The following is a 23,709-nucleotide window of genomic DNA, read 5'->3' as shown; positions in this document are numbered from 1 at the left end:
ATGATATGTTCAGGTAGACATAAGGCCACCTGGGTATACACCAGACTTAGTGATTAGACTCTGATAATTGCAAGATTTGCTTCTGAATTACTTTTGTTCCACAGCTTTGTGCCTCCTTGCCTCTGCCCTACATTGAACCTTATCTCTCTTTGTCTTGACTTTGTCATGACTTATTTCTTCCTCCTTGGATTGTTCTCACTCTTTCAGGCTGGGGCCTCTCTCTCTGAAATGAATATCCAGGGTTGTTCTGCCCAGAACTGCCTTGTGTTCTCTCAAGATATCCCTCCGTCTTGACTCTGGACTGGCTGGATGGAGGTTGGGTAGTGCCAATAGTAACAACAGGTCATTTCTAAATTGCCAGCAGGAACAGTTAAGGAGAGAAAGCAGAGATCTAAGAAGTGCATCTTGGTAGGCACTTACTCTAGACTCTTGAATTTAAAAGCATAGACTTCTTATTCAGAAATAGACACAATTCTTTGGAAAAGTTTATAGCCTCTTGCATTTTTTTTTAGTCTTTTTTTTAAACAAAAATTTAGAAAATGTGTGGGAAAAGAAACATATGTAATTCCACCTCCCACTCCACTAAGGTTGTCACTTTTACCTCTTGGATGCATATTCTTCTAGCCCCACTCCTTAATATTTTCTGTTCTCCAACTTCTGCATCTAATGATACTGTTGAGAAGGTTTTCTTGTGACTAGAATTGTTGTTCTTCAAAGACAATTCAAAATGGAACTAGACAAAGATAATTAACTGTTCTACATTTATCTGACTAAAACCCATTGAACTTCTAAATACTGGAAAACCCTCTCTGGCTATGCAAGTAGCCCACATTCCATATTATTCTTATATTTTTGTTATGGTAAATCAAATAATTCGAAGTTTTAATTTTAGTTTTTTTGAGCATTGAATGCCACCCACCATTTTAAACCAATGTGGGTATTTCCTGGTTTGTGAAGTGGGGATAATAAATGTCTCCACTTCACAGGATTGCTTTGAAGTAAAATAATGACAACATTTACAATAAAGAACAGAGCCTTTCTCACAGTGGTAGCTATCATTACTTTTGTTGCTATTGTTGTTATTTGTCCAATCTATGTCCTTTAACCAACAAGCATGACAAGAGAAATGAGGTTAGCAGAATTGCTCCAAATTCAATGATTATTTCTCCTATCATGTAAGAATTCTCAAATCTTTAGTGATATTGTTCCCAAAGACTACAACCATGTGAGATACAGAGGACAAAAAATTATTGATTAGATTTCATGGTTTATATCTGACTGGGAAAATCTTTCCTTCAATAGATCAAGAGCAGTAGGGGGTCTTGCAGGGTAGTTCTTGCTGGTTTTATCTGATGGGGTTCAAGTTGGAGGTGGGAAGCTACTGAGCAATTTCATCCCAGTCAGAGGGCTAAAAGGATTCAGCCAATGGGATGGGGACTTGGTGAAATACCTTAGAACAAGGAAAAGGAGACTATGCCCCTGAAAGACTTGCAGTATTTTTTTTTTATTAGTCTCTGCTTAACAACAAAGTGAATCAGTCATACATATACATCTGTTCCCACATCCCCTCCCTCCTGCGTCTCCCTCCCTCCCACCCTCCCCATCCCACCCCTCCAGGCAGCCACAAAGCACCGAGACGATCCCCCCCGTGCCACGTGGCCGCCCCCCACCATCCATCCACCCCATGCCCGGCAGTGTATACACGTCCATGCAGTATTCTTAAAATCTAGTAAAACTTGCAATAAAGTCAAGATATGGGTTGACTTTTTATTTAACCCTTGATTTTAAGCTGACATAGGGGACATGGTCATTCCTTTCCAAAACTAATCTATGCCAATGACTACAGAGTACTAATTCCCATTTGTGCAAAGGGAATTCAGTTCCTTCCTGGCTTTGGCAGAAGACAAAAATTATGGGTGCCTTTTCAGAGTTTTTCCACAGGCAGCTCATGTAAACCTGACATTTCCCAGCAACAATCTCTGCCTCATCTTTTTATTGTGTGTCAGCCTGCGGTTAGATCTAACAAATTGTCAGTGTTTCTACTTCATTTCTCAGCACCCTGTATTCTCTACTTGATAGTCTCTGCAGTGATAGATTTCCCTTCCTTCTTTCCCTACCCCCAGATTTTTTAAATTACCACTGCTGTGTTTTGTTAGATGGTAAACTGTGAAAATGGCCTCTGGTTGTTTAGGTTGCTTAGCTTAAAAATAAAAAAAATTCCCAAAAAACAAAAACAACACTTGCTTGGAGTAAAAAGGGGCACCTGAGACCTAAGGATCTATTGATTTACTCATTTATTCATTAGGAAGAGAAGCAGAACTAAAGATAAGGGATAATTCATCTGCTGTGTACACCCCATTTTGACTACAGTGATTTTTCTTTTTGTTGACAGTGTCTCATAGGGAAGGGAAAGGAGCTGGGACTTTGTCCTTTACTGGAAACTATTAGTCCCAAAGTCACCTCATTTCCCTGAACTGTTTCCTTTTTAGAGTCCTGAGAAAGGGAAGAGAAGGTCAGCAACCCCTTGAATGAGGTGTGAGTACAGATGGGACATCACAGTACCTTCCCTGAGTCCTGAAGGCAGAGTGCCTGTGGCAGATATTCCCTCCTCTAAGCCTCAGTTTCCTCATATGTAACATGGAGATAATAACAAAAACTATTTAACATGTGTGTGTGCTTATTAGTGTGTGATATACTGGAGATGGTTGTGTTTATGGTAGTTCTTTTCATTCATGACAGAAAATCTTTAAAGTTCTTTATTGACATCTCTAGGCAACCTAGTCTGTCACAATGCCTGGTTCATTAAAGGAGTTTGATACATTAAAAGAGCTTTTTAAAATGTATGCATGAATGAATGAATGAATGAACTAAATTGATGACATTAAGAAAATGGGGGGAAAGGAAAAAGTAAGAGGTGTTTGAAAGAATGCAGCTTATTTTTTGACCTCTTAAACACAGGAAAAATCTTTAGAGAAAGAAATTATCTCCTTCAGAAACAGAAGGACCATTTAACTAACACTATAAATGGTGTCAGCTTAGAATTTAGGTTCAGTTTAGTGATACCTATACAAATGATTATACCTCCCACTTCCTTAGGTGAGAAAAAACTTTGTCAATAATAATGATAACAACCAATATTTATTGAGAGCTTACTCCTTAATCTTAATTTAATTCTTAGAAGGTGGCAAATTAGGTGCAACTATTATCCTATAATATATTACAGATGAGAAAACTGAGAGACAAAGGTGACAGTGACAAATTGACAGTGCCAGAATTGGTAACCTCTGAAAACAAACGCAATTTTAGAATTTTACTTTGGACATTTTCAGTTTTTTTTTTTCCTTCCTTTTTATCCCCCCATATGGTGATGGAGCTTTTTTTGCCTAACTGCACACACACCCAGACACTTTTGCCACCCAGGCAATCTAAATATGTCACTGTTCATTAGTTATTTGTACCAATGATCATGCTGCATTTTTAGAATGCCATATTTGACAATGTGCTAAATAGCCTTCTGCTATGAATAGACCACTTTGTGAATCAGCTTGCAGACTGGCGGGCTTGTTCTTGTCAAATCAGTTCTCATCTAAGCTCGCCTAATCACAAACCTTCTTCTTTTTCTTCCTCTGTAACTCTCAGACACTTTGGATAGATAGTGTTTCAGCTAATGAAAGCTCCTGCCTGCAGCTGGGTATTGCTACCTCCTTTCCTGGCTTGAAGCATGGTTACTCTGCTGTTAAACAACAAACAGCAGTTTCAGCACTAGGGACAGCATATTTTAATGAAGTGGTAATGGGATGTTGAGTTGGACATGCCTTGATTAAAATGGAGCACTCTTCCTAAAGATTACAGTCCATTCCCATTTCCTCATGCAATTCTGATTTTTCTTCTGGTTACCAAGCTTCCTTCCCAGCCCTAGAAAACTGCAATGCAGTTTGTGTATGCGGTGCCTTCAAATAACTTTTAATTAGACATTTAAATTAGACTGGTGCTGGTTCACTGAATCCAGCATTTTTACATTTCTCCAATCCAATTATTAGGTGCTTTAATTTCTGAATTCAGAGCTTGCCATTTATTTTAATATTACTTACTATGACGTTAATACTATAATTCCTAGAGTTTCTCATACAGAAAATGAGATATAAATGTCCAAAATTGAGAACAACAATTCTAAGCTGTCAAATTCATAATAATAAATAAATAAATTGGCTTAAGCCATCAAAATCCATAATCAAAAACTAGCTATCTTCTAGACAGGTGTTGATGATGGAGAATGAACAAAAATGCTCCAGTGTGAGAGAGAAAAATGTACAGAGAGCCTAAGGGATTTTGTTCTTTTTGTCAAGGTGGGAGGGAGTATGGACCTTCTTGATGAGATGGTACAGACCCATCTGTACAGACCCATTCCAGTCTCCATGAACCAGAATTATGTGTCAGTCTCAGCTGTGGGAGTCAGTCCTCGATGTGGGGAGACTGGGCCATGAGGTAAGGAGCCAAGCAGATGGATGGAGGGTCAAGGGCCTTTGAAACATTTATCAAATGCGTGTAATGTTTCAGGCATTGTTCTGGGTGCTTTTGCCCACCCAATACTGACAACACTGCTTAAAGTTAAGTAATATTACAACATCCATGTAGAAAAGGAAACTGAGGCTCTCAGAAGTTAAGTATCTTGTTCAAGGTCACACAGATAGTACAGGTTGAGAGTAGGATTTGAATCCAAGCTGTCTGGTTCCTGAATTTGCACTTTCAACACTCACACTTTCATACCTCTCCAACAAAGGCAAATACTGCAGAACAAGCAAAGTCCAGGTTGCGCTGCCAAGCAAAGTGGTGACAAATGGTAATGGTTCTTGCCTAATGTAGAAGTTGTGAGGACTAAATATGGTAATTCGTGTTAAAATTAGTACCTGGCACAGAATATTATTTATGGCAAACATTAATTGAGAACATACTACGTGCCTTCAAGAAGGAAAAAGCCATATAGTGACAACAACAGTGATGTTGAGACAGAAGTACAAAGAAGACAAAACTTGAAGGAACTTCTTAAACATGGTGTAGGCATTCCCTTCATGTATGGAGTGCCTTCGACCGTGACTGGCAGTGGATGGAGTCAGGAGTTGGAGGGATAAGGGGCCAGACATGAGATTTGAGGAGGTAAATGACTTGTCTTTCCTTCATGTTGGGCTTCATGAAAACTAGGTGTTAAGTCTAAACAAACTTTGACCCAAACCACTGTTTTTGCCCTAGACCATAGATGCCCACCTTCTTCTCAGGCTGGGGAACCCTATGAGAGCAGTGACTGGCAAAAATCCCATAAGACCCACTGTTTCATTCACCAGCAATTCAAGGAAAACAACTACAAGCCAAGCATCTGCAAGAATCCTCACAAAAATACATGCTTTGCCCTAAAGGCATTCATTATCTAAAAGTGAAAATAAAGCACATTTATAATTAGCCAAGAAAGTGGGACTGAGATCTGAAGGACACATGTAGGGACAATTAGTGCCTATCCTCCAGCAACAGTGACCAAGAACTTTTTCATGAATTTTTATCTGAGGATTTGGATCAGACACAAAATGGAGGCTTTGGGGAGTTAACAGTGAGGTGACTAAGGTGTATGTGTAGAGGATGCTTGCTTAGCATCCGTGTGAGATTGCATTATTGTTATCAATATTATTCGCTTTCCTCCTGCTCTCTCTTGGGGTGGAGTAGACTTGGCTGCCCTACGGAATTTGGGTTTGAGCATGTGATGGGCTTTGACCAAAGGAATGTGAGCAGAGATGAAGCAAGCAGCAATTTACCCTCCTGTGCTGTTGTGATTTTCCTTGAGAAAATAACATGCTTGGAGTAGCCATTTGTCTAAGGAGGACATGGAAAGGTGTGGAGCAGATCTGGATATGCTCTGTGGTTTGGAGACAGCCCCAGTCAATCTGTCACCTAAAGCAAAGCCATCCTAGTCTACTTACAGACCCATGAGAAAGAAACATAAATGATGGTGGCTGTAAGCCACTGGAGTTTGGAATGCTTGTTACTTGGCATAACTGAATTTAAAAACTGACCCATACAGCATCCATTTCTTTCCCTAAGAGCCCATTTATAGTCTTGGTGGGAGAGGAAGTTCAAGTATGCAGTGTCTATTTTTTAAACTGAGTAGGGCCATATTCCATCCCTCTTGTCTCCTATGTAAGTTTATTTAGGAGAGAGGGAGATTACCTATGACTCAAACTTAAACATCCAGGTGGTCTCTTCTGGGACTAAATCTTGAAGCAGTGACCCGAGAACACAGTGATGACAGATCATACATGATAAGGTGGTATCTTGGCTACGGTTTTCCAGACAGGAAACTATTGGTGTGCCTCTTGCTTCCTGCTTCCTTTGCTGGGCTCCTACATCCTTCAAAACCCAACCACTCACTCATTCTTTGAGCCGCCAATATTTTTCATATATATTCCCCATTTCTTAAGTAAGTCAGAGTCAGTGTCTGATACCTGTAATGAATAACTCTAACTCACTAATACTTATACTGCTAATACTGCCTTAGAACATGATTTAATCATGGAAACAGTTAGATGAGGGTCCTTTTCAATGGTGTTAATATGCCATCTTGGAAACTGCATGTCTGTGTTTCTTAAAATTTCTCCTTTACCCCCCATAATTGGACAGGTATTTGTGATGAGAAACCACTCTGGCTTTTAGTTCTACTAAAGTGCATCAATAAGATTTTTGAAGCCGTAGGAATCTTTGAATTTCCTATGGTGTGAGATAAGGCTCTTTCTCATTACTCTAAGAATAGCCCAGCTCCCAGAGCCATCCAGAAACCCACAAAGGGAGATCTGGCTCGCAGGCCTTGCAATAAACTCTTATTAATGCTATCAAAAGTAATCTGCTTTGTCTTGACCTCACTTTAGATTCTCGGCAGGTATAATGGACGAATTTGTAGGGTTTCCTTTTCCACGTTAAAAGACTAGATAAATGCACCTTTTCTCTCATCAGATTATAAAGGTCCAGTGTAAATGGAAAGTTCATTGCTTTCCTTGATAACAGACGTAATCTTCCCAAATGATGCCCCTCTGTCAGCAGACAAACGAGAAAGTCCTAGAGGTTGTTTTCCATGAAAGCAGGCTGAGAATAAGCTTAATTTCCCAGACTGTGTACTTTAACCTCTCTCAGGATGATGCATGGAGAAAATGTTTTGTATCAACTTTCAGTAAAGGAAAGATGTATGCTTTCTGCTGCTTCCAGTTACATTTGGCTGGGTTGGGCATAGGCAGCTTGGTTATAATTGGCTCCAATGTGCAAGCTTTCCAATTAGATTAATCTCTCTATTATTTATTTATTTTGGTGGGTGGATGGATGGAAGCCTTGAGAGGAGGAGAGAGAGGTACTCCCATCAATGCTGATTTAGCATTGACAGTTAATTCAGCTCAGGCTCAAAGCATAGGTGAAAGTACATCAAAATAGCACCCATTACATTTGTGTAGCATTTTCACACACATTTCAAGATGAGTGCATTTCTGTCATCTGTCTTCATCCTCACGAAGTTCTTTGCAGAATAGGAAGTCTTCGGGTCCCTTTAACAGATGGGAAAACCAAGGCACACAAACATCAGGGAGTTTGACTCAGGTCACACAGTCAAGCAGTACTAGCTATGGGTGGAATTTTAGATTGTCAAGCTCTCTGCTCATTTTCCTTCCATTAACCAACATGGCAGATAGAAGTCTAGAAAACAGGGTTGGGATTTGAAACCAGAAGACCAGAGTTGTGGTTCCAGCTGTGTTCTAACCTGGTTGAGCGTGAGTGTATGTGTGTGTGGGAAGATTAAACTTTAGTTTTCTCATGTGTGAAATAGCAATAATAACAATGCCTGGGTTAAAATGAGGTGATTTTTGTGAAAAACACTTTGTAAAGTACAAAGGAGGATAAAAATAAAGTTAGCATTATCATGTGTTTATGATAATAATTGATATTTATTGAGCACTTACTAAGTGCCAAACACGACACACGTTATTTTAATTTTTATATTGTGGAATAAAATATATATAGAAAAGTCCCTAAAACACTGATACACAGCGTGAGAATTCATTGTGGAGGTTACCACCAGGTCAAGAATGAGAACATTGCCAGAAATCCAGAAACTGCATTGCATACCTCTTCCTCCCGCTAGAGGTCGCCACTGTTCTAGTGTTTAGGCTGTCACTTCTATGCTTTTCTTTACAATTTAATAATCCGTAAATAAAATAGTCCAGTTTTGCCTGTTTTTTGATTTTATGTCAGTGGAATCAAATAACATGTATTCTTTCACATTTGGTTTCTTTAGCCAGCCTCATATTTTACAGATTCATCCATCTTCTTCCATATAACTTTAGCCATTCATTTTCATTACTGTATAGTACTCTCTGTATGAATACATAATATTGAATAGTTTATCTTGTACTATCCACAGGCATTTAAGTTGTTTCTAACATTTTGTTTCAGAGAATAATGCACCTATTAACAAGTACACAGGTTTTGGTGCACATATGTATGCATTTCTGTAGGTTGTTTTTTTGAGTACAATTATTGAGTCACAGATTTTATGTATCTTTGATCTTTAACCATAGTAGATACTCCCAAGCTGTTTTGTTTGTTTGTTTGTTTGTTTGTTTTTTACTGGATGTTCTGATTTACACTTCCACTAGCTAGGTATGAGATTTTTATAGTGTTCTATACCTTCATCAACATTCAATACTGTGATATGTTTAAATACTCACTAGTCTGGTGGGAATGCCGTATCTCTTTGAAATGTTAATAAGCACTTTTCTGATTACTAATGAGGTTGTATCTGTTTATGAATTTATCCTCTTTTTGTCAGTGTTTGTTCAAAGCTATTGCCCATTTTTCATTGGGTAACTGTCAAAAGACATTGATTTATAAGTTTTCTTCTTAATATAATCTGGATACAAGAACTTCATTTGTTATACATGTATCAGATATCTTTTCCCACACTGTGCTTTGCCTTTCCATTCTCTTAATCGTGTCTTTGGATGAACCTAAATTCTTAATTTTAACGTCTAATTTATTAATAATTTCTTCTATGCTTAGGGGTTTTTGCACCTTATTGTGTGAAATCTTTCTTTTCTCTGAGGTTGTGAAAGCATTTTTTATATTAGTTTCTATATGCTGGAAGTTAGAATGAGGCCAAAACAGAGCTTATCATCTGGCAGCTGGAGCTGAGCTGTTAGTGAGAAAGGGAAGGAAGGAGACGTAGGTTTCAGGCTTGTGGTACCTGCTTTACCTTAGATGCTTATGAGGGTCTATTAATGGAAGTAAAACTGCAGAGAAAGGAGGGCAGATACAACAGCCTGGTCTTGAGAGAAGGTGTACAGTTGGGTCACAGGAGATAACAAGTGTTTTCTCTTAGCTCCATTTCACACACACACATACACACACACACACACTCAAAAAACCAAGAAATTTTGTTTTTTTGTTTTTTTGGTTTTTTTAAGTCAATTCTGATCTAGGTACTGTTTTCCATAAAAGAAAAGAGGAGAAGGAGAAAGAGAGCCTGTTGATATAAAATTTCTCTTCCTTTAACATGGAAAACTCACAATTCAGGAAAATTTAAAACATGCAAGAGCGTGGAAGAAATGATGAAATTAAGGTTAGAATGTTTGATGTCCTTTTAATTTTAAAGCAGAACTTACCAATTTTGTGGAACTCGTGTAAGTTTCAAGTCTCCCTTTTCCCTGTTCTTCACCCCTCCAAACTATAGACCTTATTGGTATTTTATAGATTCTTAGAACTGGCAGATCTCAGATCCAAATTTTTTATTTTTCAGATGAGGATACAAAGTTTGCCTATGGTCACAGAGCTGTCCAGTGAAATAACCAAACCAGGTTTCTGATTCTCCATACATTGTTTCTCAGAGTGCTATAGGGTGCCTTTTTTGAATAAAATTATATTGCTTAGAGAAATTTCTGACAATTAGAGACACCATTAGAGATGACTGGAGACATCTAGAGTTATTGTAAAGTCAAGATGAGTGCTAGAAAAGCTCATAAAACTGTGACCAACTCTCTAACTTTAGTCTCATGTAAAACCTTAAATCTTTGAATCAGTAAGAAAAAGACAGTAACAACATTTTAAAAATATATAAGAGATTTGAATAGGCATTTCACAAAAGAGAATACCCAAGTGGCCAATAAATATGTGAAAAGGTGCTCGACTTCATTTGTCATTTGGAAAAAGCAAATTAAAACCATAGTGAGGTACCACTACACATCCACCAGAATGCCAAAAAACAAGCAAAAGGAAAACAAAAAACATCACAGAAGATACCAAGTGTTAGTGAGTATGTACAGTAACTGGAACCCTTATACTGTTATGATGAGAGCATAAAATGATCCAACCACAGCACAGCACTGCTGGTAGTCTGCTGCAGTTGAATGTATGGATACCTAGGACCCAGCAATTCCACTGCTAGATGTGTACCCAAAGCAACACATATATGCACCAAAAGACATGAACCATAATCTTCATAGCATAACTTCTCATAAGAGCCTTACTTTGGAGACTTCCCCAAATGCTCATTGACAATAGAATAGATAAAGAATTGTGTCATATTTATACAATGGAACACTACCCAGCAATGAGAAAACATGAATTACTATGACATAAAGCAGATATTTAAAAATCTCATAAACAATATTTAAGGAATGAAGGCAGACAGAACAGAGTACAGCAATGTGTGGTTTCATCCATACAAAATCCAAAACCTAATTTATGCTGCTAGAAGTCAGGAGAGTGGTAACCCTTGTGAGGGTGGTGATGGGCAGGTAAGTGGAGTTCTGGCAATGTTCTCTTACTTGATCTGGGTACTGGTTACCCAGGTGTGTTCCGTTTGTGAAATTCATCCAGCCATGCAATCCTGATGCGTCCATTTTTTTTCTTTTTTCTTCTCAGGTGTTATGCTTCAGTAAGATGTTACAAAAAATCTTAACTTTCAGCCAAGTTTCAGGGCCAGAGGTCTTCAGGAAAATAACACTACCATCCCCATGACAACCTGAATACATTTTCCATTTGACACAATGCTCCTTCCACTTAGCCTGGCATCTGCTGCGCATCTGTATCCCCCGTGGCATGCAGTAAGTTAAACAACGCAGATGCTGAAGGAAAATCATAGCAGTGGGAGATTGAATGTAAGACGAATTGATTGGGGAGGAAAAGGTAAGTTTTCAATTGACATCAGGAAAGAAAAGGAGAGTCCGTAAGGGAGCAAGGAAAGAGAGAATTATCTTTTGGGGCAGGAACCAAGGCAGATTTTGCAGTGGAGTCTGGCAGATCATGAATGGGTGGATACAGCACAAAAATGAGCAATGGTTAAGACCAATGTGTGGACAAGGTGGGGAACGGGGGCGTTCTCTGTCCTTGATAAAACACATCGCTGTTACCAGCTGACTCTGCCGAGGAAGGTTTGTATGGCTGTCTCATACAATACTTTTGAAAAATAGGTAAGCCAGAAAGATAGATTGAGAGAGAGAGAGAGCCCTGATCTCAAAATAATTTTCTTCTGTACTAGAGTGAGAGTGGGGACTTGCTTTCATAGCAAGAAAAGAAAAATGACTTCGACTGATCATGCACGGTGTGCAAGAAACCTCTGCAGGTATCCTAACACTTAATCCTCATGGCAGCCTGTGAAGTGGTGAGAGTTATTCTCACGTACACATGGGGCTTGATGGTCAGAGAGTTTGACACACAAGCCCATTGTCCCATCGGTAGTTCAGGACAGAGCCTAGTTTGGAGCACACAGCAGTCTGACTCAAACTCCTTGCTCTTAACCTGAAAACATGCACCCTCTTCTGGAAATAGCTCCCATCATCCCGCTCTGCACTGCTTTCCAGGAAGGAGGGACATTCTCTAAGGAGACCACTGGCCTGTAGTGTCTGGTTAGCATGTCTGTCTGCGGAATCCACAGGCAGGGTTGTGACTGTATTGTTACTAAAAGGGGAGGGGGCACTCTGAATCCCAAACCTCGTGGCAGGGGCCTCGGATGTGTCCGCAAGCACACTGAGGGCATGCTGGTCTTCATTGTGGGCCAGCAGTCTTGGTTCCTTAGGGCAAACCATTCTCCCTGTAGGTGGGACCCGAGGCTGAGCCTAGCCATGGGCTGAGTGGGTGGACCTGTGTTTATATGATGTGATTAGGTTACACCACAAATCCCCAGAGGAACCCCAATTCTCCTATGCCTCCTCAATGACCGAAATTCCCACCCCAGCTGCCTCTCTGCAGCAAGGCCTCATCCTCTGAGGGTAAGTCCAGCCATTAATCACACAAGCCCCCTATTGTTACATTGGGAGAACCCATTGTCCCTTTGGTGGCAGGTCATAGGCTCCAGAGGCTGGGACCCCAAGGAAGGGCATTTTGATGGACGAGAAGGACAGAGTCAGGATTGCTGATCTGAGGCTGGTCCCATTGCAACAGGCAGTGGGGCCTGGGGTCAGGGATGGGTACGGGAAATGGAGAGCTGGTCCCTGGATTTGGGAGTAGGAGTGAAGGTGGGGAGGAGAACACGCATGCACACGCACACACACACACACACACTTCTTTCCTCCCATGCACTCTGTGAGTAAAGCGTTATACTGGAGTCACATATCCTGTGTTTGAACCTCACTTCTCTCACTTCTCAGTGTACGATCTAGGCCACGTTACTGAACTTCTGAGTCACATTGACCTCATCTGAAAATTGTCATGGTGAAGATCGAATGAAAGATAAATCCATCTACCACGTCCATGCTGTAAACACAGTGTCTGGTTCAAGGCCCTTGTGCATGTATCTGCAGAGGTGGGAACAGAGTCCAGGACAAGCACAGGAAGATGGGCCAGAGAGCAACAGAGAGGAACACAGAGGAAGTCATATGGATGCAGAATTCAATTATCTTAAAATTATGTGCGATAACGTTGCCAACACTCTGTGCAAGCATATTTAAAAGATTTTAATAATACATGTGCCAAGGCAGATGCATCTTCTCCTTGCATATCCTGTGACTTGCAATCAAGTAGAACAATTAGATTTCTGCCCAGTCCTCTAAACCACAGTCAGAGTTTCTTGGAGATGGGGAATCTGTGCGGAGGTGAAGTAGAAATTTTTATTTTCTTGTTACTCTTCAGTTTTCAATTTATATTCCAAGGTGATTTTAAAAATAATTCTTAGATTCTTAGAAGAGTATAGGATCTGTGTAGATAAGAAGAGACCTTCTTAGTTTTCAGATTTTGCCTTAATTACACACATACACTGCAGTGCCCCCAAAGCTTGTCAATGGTCCCTTTGACAAGGAGCCCTATGAGATTTTTGCTGAAGGAAGAAAAATCCAATTTCTCATTTAGGAAATAATGAATTCTTAGCCATCCATTGAGGCTTGAGTGTATATCCTCCAATTACGATAATTCGTAGAGGGATACAGTCAGTGCCAAACTACCTTCCATTTTTATCAAAAAGCCAACATCTAAAAACAAACCCTCCAAAACCTCAAAAAATAGCTAAAGCAATTAGAAAAAAGAATATCAGCCACAATTCCCATGTCAGCTGATGTTCAAATCTCATTTCAAAATGTTAAAGTATGGGTTTCCCTGGTGGCGCAGTAGTTGAGAGTCTGCCTGCCGATGCAGGGGACACGGGTTCGTGCCCCGGTCCGGGAAGATCCCACATGCCGCGGAGCGGCTGGGCCCGTGAGCCATGGGCACTGAGCCTGCGCGTCCGGAGACTGTGCTCCGCAATGGGAGAGGCCACAACAGTGAGAGGCCTGCATAACGCAAAAAAAAAAAAAAAAAAAAAAGTTAAAGGATTAACAGATTTAAAACTAAAACAAAACAAAACAAAACTTATAAAAATATCACATGGCTAACATGTGCAATGGAAGTATTGAATGACCTGGAAATAGTAAATTTGTGATTGGAGAAACTGGGGGAAATTAAATGGAACCTCACTTATTAGGGAATCATTTTCAGTTGCTACTAGGTATTTCCACACATACACACACAGACAAAGATTCACAGTATATTCTCATTATTTGCAGTAGTTATATTTTGTAAGGTGCCATGGACACTGAATTAGGAGATATTGAACTCTTTGCTCCTAGAGGAAAGACCGGGGGACATTCCTTCATGCCTCTGGCCACAACATTACAGTCAACCAGATGGCCATTCGTGTTATACAAGTTCGTTTGCCAGTATTCTTGTAAAACAAGCCAGTCTCATCATCATTGAAAACCTACTCTTCCACTTACCCCTTTTCCTGTATAACACCTAGCAAAAAAAAAAAAAAAAAAAAAAAATTTCTTTCACAGCCTCTGCAAATGTAACACTTTTCATGTGGCATTGCTTTTTGAAATGCACAAGCCCCCAGCACTAGCTGAGAAGGGTTTGACATTTTTCTGACCCTGGGTGACAGGACCATTAATTCCTTTGGCTCTCAGCCTCACAACAATGCTGTCCACTCCACATTTTTTATCGGTCATCAGCACATGAATCCACAAATCTATATAGTTACTTTTCCATCTTTTTCCATAGCACCATCAATGTTAGCTTTAAAACCTTCTGGGGTGGCCTCATGTACAGATTGGTGAATTTCCTCTCCTTTTTTCTGGATGGACCAGGCTGTTGATTGATTGACACTGAACTCACAGCCAACAGCACCATGATTCATACCTGAATGAAGCTTATCTAAAACGTGTATTTTCCCTGCAGGGCTCATCACAGCCATCTTGCACTTAGGAACACTTGACAGCGCTTCAGCGCTATGTTGGAGGGCATTTTAACAGCAAAATGATCAACAAAAAGCACAAAAGTGTGAAAAAAAAGACACTAAATAGACTGTAGGCAAGACACTTGTTTACAGGATGAGAACTGAGAGAAGAAAGCAGAGTTATCTTGTTCAGCCTAAGTTGGAAACGTGCACGTCAGGCAGCTTAAATTTTTCACCACTCTGTGCATGTCTGTGAATTTTCCATAAGTATTGATTTTAGAATTACAAATACATTTTAGTGAATAGGTGAATTTGCATATATGGTATTCATGAGTAATGAGGACCTGCTCTTTTTTTTTGTTGTTCTGCTGCTTGCTTTTATTTAACTCAGTGCTGTACGTTGGAAGTCTTGTGGTGTCAACTAATATAAACCCATCTTATATAAAGTGTTTCCAATAATTCAATAACCTAAGTACGCTGTCTATTACCGAGCCCTTCCACTATTGGTAAACACGAAGTTCCCTTCCAATTCTCCGTTATTACGAACAATGCTGCATTGGCCACACTAGTACCATCCTCCTGGTGTTTGTGGATGAGTGTTTCTCTAGGCAAGATATTGAGAAGTACACTTACTGGGCACAGAGTGTGTACGGTCACAATTTTAGTAGATTCCGGCAAGCTGCTCTCCAGTGTGGCTCTATCCGTTCACGTTCCCATCGGCCATGAGAGAGCTTGTTTCCCTGGCAGCAGGAATGTAGCAAGTGCTGGGGGTAGTGACAAGGGAGAGGAAAGGCCCCAAGAACCACTGGAGACTCAAGGCAAGTGTCTTCTCCTTTATAATTCCCATTGGGCCTCCTGCACGCATTTTGGTTTCCAATGCTAGGGAAAAAATAATACAACGAAATTGTATTTTTTACAAACAAACAAACAAACAAAAATGACAGAACATTATTTCCCATTTGTCTGTGATCAGGAAACTTCTAAAATCTCACTTCTTTATTAAGAAGTAGCGTGGGCAGGCTTCCCTGGTGGCACAGTGGTTGAGGGTCCGCCTGCCGATGCAGGGGACACGGGTTCGTGCCCCGGTCCGGGAGGATCCCACATGCCGCGGAGCGGCTGGGCCCATGAGCCATGGCCACTGAGCCTGCATGTCTGGAGCCTGTGCTCCGCAACGGGAGAGGCCACAACAGTGAGAGGCCCGCATACCGCAAAAAAAAAAAAAAAAAAAAAAAAAGAAGTAGCGTGGGGTCTTTTGTTTAGAGCAGGGAGAACAATATTTTTTCCCCATCACCTACCTAGCCTCCTACACCCAGCCAGCACTATTGTAAAACCCTTCTCAGGATCCACTCACCCTCCTGGTTCTCACATTACATCTCGAGGTACAACTCAATACGACAAATTTCAGTCCACTAAAGAAGTCTGGGTGACTCAAGAATTTTCAAAGCTGTAGGAAAAGTCTTTCCAAATGGTCAGAAAAGCAAACAGAATTTATCGCGAGGCATTTTCCTTAACGGCGATTAATAGCAGTCTTTGTAACTATCTACAATAGTCAGCAGACAATTAGAAAAATGCTGTTCTTTTGATAATTTAGAAAGTTCAGTCTTTGGAAATTGGACAGTAATGCTTGGTTCTAACCTGGTAACCAAAGCTATGTAATTAATTAGTTTCTATGGGTTTCAGGCAGAAAATGGCGTTGTTGTGTTACAGTAAGAATCCTGGGTGTCATCAAGTTATCAGCAAACTGCAGCTCCTCTCGTGGGGGAACAAACCCTGTAATTTAACAAATCGCTGTATTTTGGGTTCTGACACTGCACATGTTTTTCAGTTTCCATCTTTTCCTCTGGTTCATTAGTATTTTATTGTTGCTACAGTCAGAAACATTTTAATATTTTTTTCTCTCTCAAATAACATACCATCAACTATCTTCTGCCATCCCTTTGGACACCTGAAAATGGCGTGTCCATTCCAATTTTAAATTGCTTTTAGGAAGTATTATTTTGGGCATTTTCCCAAAAGTCCAAGATGGTTGCCTTTGGCTATAAACTAGAATAACTGCTTTGTGTATGAAAACAAATACTTAAAGTCTACTTCAAACACAGATTTTTATAAAGGGAATAGAGCAGTGTCCTCTTACATTCCTAAACTCTCTCTTTATTAGATCAGAAAATGGTCTAGAAATTCAGTGTGTACCCACAAGCGCATATACACACAATTTTCACATACACACCCTACACTCTCCCAAACACAACATACATAGATACACACTAACACATGCGAATTCCATGTATGCCACACCCCACACCCATTATGTATATCTATCCACACTCCATATACACACACAATCCTCTAGGTATAAGGCACACATATCCCATGCACAAATACACATACTTCAATGCACATGTGTACCACCAGACACAATCACATACACACTACATACACACACACAACCTCAAATACACACACATACACACACCGTAATCACACCCATTTTACTCTCCCCAGAACACAGCATACATCTATATTCATGAACATACACATTCACCATATGTACATGCATTTAACACACACACACACAATCCACAACTACACAAACCACACACACACATGATTAGCCTGTGGTGTGAAGATGAATGATAATAGTAACCCACCAAAAATAGTAGTGAAAAAAATTTACGAATAAACACAACTAAAGGTGTACATCAAGACATATATATTGGAACATATACCGGGAAATATTTTGGAATTTAAGATTATTGCAGAAATTTTCGTAACTTTATAGAAAGTCAGATTTCGGCGGCCAAGTGGTGGTTTTCCTTTGTTGGTCACGTGGGGCTGTGCTCACCTCAGACCCAGTCCTCTTCGAAAACAAAGGGCCAAGACCCAAAATTCAAAACTGAAGTCAAGGTATCTGACCAACACACACACACATATGCACAACAGACACACACATACGTGCACCAATATGCATGGAGTAGTGTCAGAGGGCAGTATCGATTCCAGAAGGTGCTGGGGATATATAAGCTTATGAGAAGAAAGAGATTGCTCTGAGGATGTGGTTGGCCATCGCTGGGGAGGATGTGACACTCCTGCCTGGAATGCCCTCCAGAAGAGATGACCCTGTTATTCTAGGGCTCCCCTTGGCTCTGCAGTATTTCTGGGCTGTGCAGGACCTCTAGCCTCCTGGCAACTGATTACTTGGAGATACCAGCACTGCCAGGAACGCTGCTCACTGGGAGACCAAGGGCTCTCACCCTTGGGAGTGGCCAGTGGGTCCCTGGGGAGGCCAGAGCACAGTGCCCATGAAAGCTCAAAGGAGTGTCAACACACTCTAAGGGAGACCCTCCTCAACAGAAGCCCAGGCATCCCCTCGGGAACCAGAGCACATACTCATGTTCTGTTATGAAACAGCCTTTTCCCAGCCTCACCTTCAGAAAAAGTCCTAAATTCCCTGCAGACCGCTGTCAGAACCGAGTGTGAAGGTCAAATGTAGAGAAGGCTTGAACTTAGAGTGACATCTGACTTCACAAGTTTAAGCACTGTCTGAAGTCCGCTCTGATGGGAAATCGATTCATGGAAAATACTGAGAACCCTACTAGACTAGTTAAACAATTTCCCTGCTCACCTTGGTCTCTGTAGCCCTTGGATTGTTTCTTCCATTCTTACCCACCTACTTGCTCTCCTTCCTCCCTTCCTTCTTCCTTCCTCCCTTCTTTCTTTCTTTCCTTCCTTCCTTCCTCCTTCTTTTCTTCTCTTCTATCCTACTTTCCTCCCTCCGTAGTCTTTAGTCTTTCTAAATTAAGATCAGAAAAAGCTATTGTATTATATTCCACGAGGAGTAGTATAGGGCAGCCCTCTACTAAAATATAATATAATCCAAACCAGCTGGATGTCTAGTTGTTTAGAGCAGGATTGTGTTTCAAATTTAGTACAAAATTTATTCAGCCAACTAGCAGGCATTGAGGTTTGACTTTTAACTAACTCACCCAGTTCTTCCCCAATAGAGAATTTTCTTTAACTATTAACAAGGGTATTACTGTTTGGGGCCACTGATAGCCAGTTGAAGTTAGTTTAGATGTGAGCATGTAGGGTAGGGAATCTTGATTAGGGGTCATTAAACACATTTAAATTCATCCCTCATCCACTATTTTAATCCTTTCACAGTGGTTTCCAAACTTATGTTCTTCTCAAAACACTCTCTGGGTGTCATTCTCCTCTTTAGACCTTTATCAGATTCCTCTCTAATAAATAAAGTAAACTCTTTTAGCAAGTTCTCAAAGATGCCCTTTGTTATCTGGCTCCAATTCCCCATTGATTCACTTCCTAAACTCTAAGAATTGGTCACATGTCTCCAAACCTTAGTGTTTGCTTCCCTTTGGGCTCCATGTATTGGAAGCCCAGCCATTCTTGAAGTCCACAAAGCCCTTCCATGTGTGTAATGCAGAATGAATCACTCCTTTCTCTAGAATCCATAGCACAGGGCTTGTGCTTCCACTTGGCTTTGCACAATAATTATCTGCACAATAATTAGGGGTCTCCTATCCCTCTCTTTTGAGGACTGGCACTATTCATCTTGATGTAACCCATAGTTCCTAGCAAGCTGTCTGACACAAAGTGGGACCTCAGTAAATGATGATAGAAATATTAATTTGTAAGACACCAAAGTACTGGGTATCTGCTGTTGTTGTCGGTCTAGCAACCATTCCCTCTCCTTCAAGTAAGAGAATTTAGATTTTCCTTTGGAAATCACATCTTCCTAACTCAAAGGTCACGGGAACTGACCTTACCCCACTGGCCAAGGGGCAAGAATATGACTTGACCTGGCCAATCAGATTCAGAGTGATTGCTCCAGTCATGGATCCATGGCCCAATTGGGTTTACTAAAGTGAATCTTGGATTTTGGTGTTTTTTTGTTTTTTTTGATTAAATAATTGGAAGAGAAGTTTGTTCCTTTGCTACTATAGCAAAACTGCCAGGATACAAGCCTGGACTTGATAATGGCCACATTTCCTACTAGCTCTTGAAAAAGTCTGCCTTCCTATGATATTTATGTCAGAGAAATTTCCAAGAGAGTGGAAGAGACAAATTCCCAATGACAAATTCTGATTCAGCCAGGCCTGTAGACATATGCCCATGGACATTTTATCATATGATCTAATACAGTCCTACTTTTGCTTTAACCAATTTAACTTTTCTCTTATTCGTACTTTTTTTCTTTTTCATTTATTCTTTCATTCTTTTCCTTTTTTCCTGTCCTTCGCATTCAAAAGATTCCTGAGAGATACAGCCATTTAATGGAATAATACAAATAAGCAGATTCTGTCTCCCAGGGCCAAATGATCATGTAGGAAAATTTTGTTTTCTGTAACTTCCAACATTATGATTCCAAAGACAGCTTTCTGGAGCCCAACGATCCCAGGGGACCTAAGATACCACTTCTTAGTTTTCACTATACCCATGAATTCCCTAAGGAATTCTGACTGAGCAGGTCTGGGGTGGACCTGAGGTCCTGAATTTCCAATAAGCTCCAAGGAGACTGTAATGATGCTGGCTGATGGATCACATTTTGTGTAGCAGAGACCTAGAGTAGAGGGTCTTTATTAGTGCCCAGATCCTCCCACCCAAGAGAAATGATCTTTTAGCATACCACATTTGCTTAAAGTGGTGATGGTTGAATATGCCACTCTTTTCCAGATAACATCCTCACTTTTTAAAAATTTTTTTAATAATTAAGAAACAGACTTCATCCATTTTTTATTAAAAAAATTTTTTTTTTTTAGTTTCTGCTTTATAACAAAGTGAATCAGTTATACATATACACCTGTTCCCATATCCCTTCCCTCTTGTGTCCTCACTTTTAAACTGATTTTCTGAAGAAAAAAAAGCTAAGCTAAAAGCAGGATCACTGATGGGGAGGTGAGTGAGCAGCGTGTGAAGCCAGTGCAAAGGCAGGTAAAGTAACTAGTTTCAAATGCAACAGATACACAGCGAACATCTTGAAATCCTCTCTTCCCCCGCTCTTGAGTCACACATTTGTCTTACTGGAAGCATTTAGTGCAACATAGCCCAACTCTGCTGGGACTCGGCAGAATTATGGAACATGCTCTCTTCCGAGGCCCATTCTGCTGCCCAGCAGAATGACTGCACCACCTGGGCTGTGATCTGATTTATTTCCTTCCCTCCGTGCCAGATTCCTGGGTACTGGCGTCGGAAACTGAAGCAGCACTGTTGCCCACCCAGATCGAAGTTGGCTGCTTTCTGACAGTGCCGTGGGGCTCTGGATAAACCTTCGTATGTTATCTGGCCTGATGATGCAGTAACTTGGTTTCACTGTAACTGAAACATATGCCTTGTGAGTTTGTTATGTTAGGGGATTATTAATAACCACACAGAAGTATTTAAGCAGGCATGAACAGCTCATCTCCCAGTAAACATGTTACTTTCAAATCCAGATTCTGCCTCCACATATTCATAAACTCCTCTTGTCAGAATCACTTTTTGTGTGCAGACTGGGCCTGTCTTCCATTTTCTAGCACCTCCTCTCTGAATCTCTCTGGTTTTCTTTCTCCTAATCAAGAGTTAATCAAGCAGAGGTAACATTACTTTGTCCCAAGAGCATCTCTTATCAGCAGAGGTAATTTCTTTTTTATAAATTGAAGTGTAGTTGATTTACAATGTTGTGTTAGTTAGTTTCTGGTGTACAGTAAAGTGACTCAGATACATATATATATATATATATATATCCTTTTCCATTATGGTTTATTACAGGATATTTAATATAGTTCCCTGTGCTATACAGTAGGATGTTGTTGTTTATCTATTTTCTATATATAATAGTTTGTATCTGCTAATCCCAAACTCCAATCCATCCCTCCCCCACCCACCTCCCCCTTGTCAACCACAAGTCTGTTCTCTATGTCTGTGAGTCTGTTTCATAGATAAGTTCATTTGTGCCATATTTTAGATTCCATATATAAGTGATATCATATGGTATTTGTCTTTTCTTTCTGACTTTCTTCACTTAGTATGATAATCTCTAGGTCCATCCATTTTGCTGCAAATGGCATTATTTTACTCTCTTTATGGCTGAGTAATATTCCATTGTATATACGTACCACATCTTCTTTATCCATTCATCTGTCAATGGACATTTATGTTGTTTCCATGTCTTGCCTAGGTCTTGAATGAAAGGTGGAAGATAAGGATGGGAGCTTATTATTTGTGTTTTAAGAAGCAAATGTGACTTCAGATTTCAGGCACATTGGATTCAGTGTCCCATAACTTGAGAAAGACACTGGTTACTTCTTAGCTTCTAGAAAAGAATGTGATGACAAGGGTTTCAGAGCTAAAGGAAAGAATAGGAAAGAATAGTTGGAAAAACCTGTTAGGCTCAAGTTTGTTTTTCTGTTTTCAGTGTTGGGAGAGAGAGAGAGAGAGAGTTTGAACTTAGTCTTTGGAATAAAATGTGATATTCAAAATAATACTTGGCATATATGGGGCCCATATTAAAGTCACCGTGAAAGCTGAGTGAGCAGCTTTATGGAAGGAACAAAGCTGGCTTTGTGACAAGACAGACTTCTTCCTGTCTCTCAGCAGGCTGCTGGAGGCTTCCCTGCTAGCTGATGGATATATGTTCAGAGAACACAAACATAATTCTATTACTAGATTAAGAAAAAACCAACCAGTCACCTAGATATTATGTAAAACAATTGTACACATTGCACTCTGTACACAAATATAAGATAAATTTGATTTGTTGGTGCTCCCATTAATTAAATTTGTCTAAAAAGAGGGAGGAGGGAATGCATCTCTGTGCCAGCGCATGGGGGAGAGAAAACGGCTTTTCCTCCAAATTACTCTGGTTTCATTCCAGAGCCAGTGTCCTTAATTTAGCCCCATATGAGTAGAAAATCAGTCTTTAGGTGTTTGTTCTGAGGTTTCTGTATAATACATATATAAAACAGGGGTGTTATTGGCAAAATCCTTACTGACATCAAATTGACTGTGAGAAGAGTGGGGAACCAGGGTTTTGTTTCTTCAGGGTTTTGAGATGACCCAAGGGAGCCTGGCTGCTGACAGACAAATGGCCCTGTAGATGTGATTAGAGGAGCAGGGGGTGCATTTGTGAGAAACGTCAGAGCGATAACAAAAGAGAGGGGAACGGAGCACGTTCCTCTTTGCGATGAGCAAGTTCCCGTCAGCACCTGCACTGTTAGCATCGTGAGACGACTCCGAGATTTTACCAAGAGGTTACTATTTATTAACCTAGGGATCCATGAATTAAAAGGGAAGTCTGTTGTGCAAACCGCCCATGAGAACAGGACTATTAGCTGGGACTGGTACCTCCGCCAAGAGCAGTGTCACCGTTCTTAAGGGCTAAGGGGCAGTGGTGGCAGGAGCGAGGCCTGACAGGGGTGCACACGTCTTCCACGTCACTTACCCGTGGCCTCTCCCGGGGGTACTGACTGGCCTCCATCACTGGAAGGGAAGCAGGGGACACTGAAACTAGGAGTCCTGACATCTCCTCCCAGCTCAGCTGTGTGTCTCTGGGCAGGTAACGGCTCTCTGAATTTCTGAGTTCTGATTCCCCAACTGTTACATAAGAGTCTGGGACGAGAGTCCTGGTCCCAAGGCTTTATGCTCTGTGACACTCTATGATCTTCTCATATGCCTTATGTAGACTTTCTGTAAATTCTGTCTGTAATCAAAATGTGGCCAGAGGGCTTCCCTGGTGACGCAGTGGTTGGGAGTCTGCCTGCCGATGCAGGGGATATGGGTTCGTGCCCCGGTCTGGGAAGATCCCACATGCCGTGGAGCGGCTGGGCCCATGAGCCATGGCCGCTGAGCCTGTGCGTCCGGAGCCTGTGCTCCACAGCGGGAGAGGCCACAACAGGGAGAGGCCCGCCTACCGCAAAAAAAAAAAAAAAAAAAAAAAAAAAGAAAAGAAAAAAAAAAAAAGTTGTGGCCAGATTCCGTTCACCATCCCCACTGCT

The sequence above is a fragment of the Mesoplodon bidens genome (assembly GCF_964165515.1).
Source record: "Mesoplodon bidens genome assembly, chromosome: 15".
NCBI classification, from domain to species: Eukaryota; Metazoa; Chordata; class Mammalia; order Artiodactyla; family Ziphiidae; genus Mesoplodon; species Mesoplodon bidens.
Note: the sequence above shows the minus strand (reverse complement) of the source record.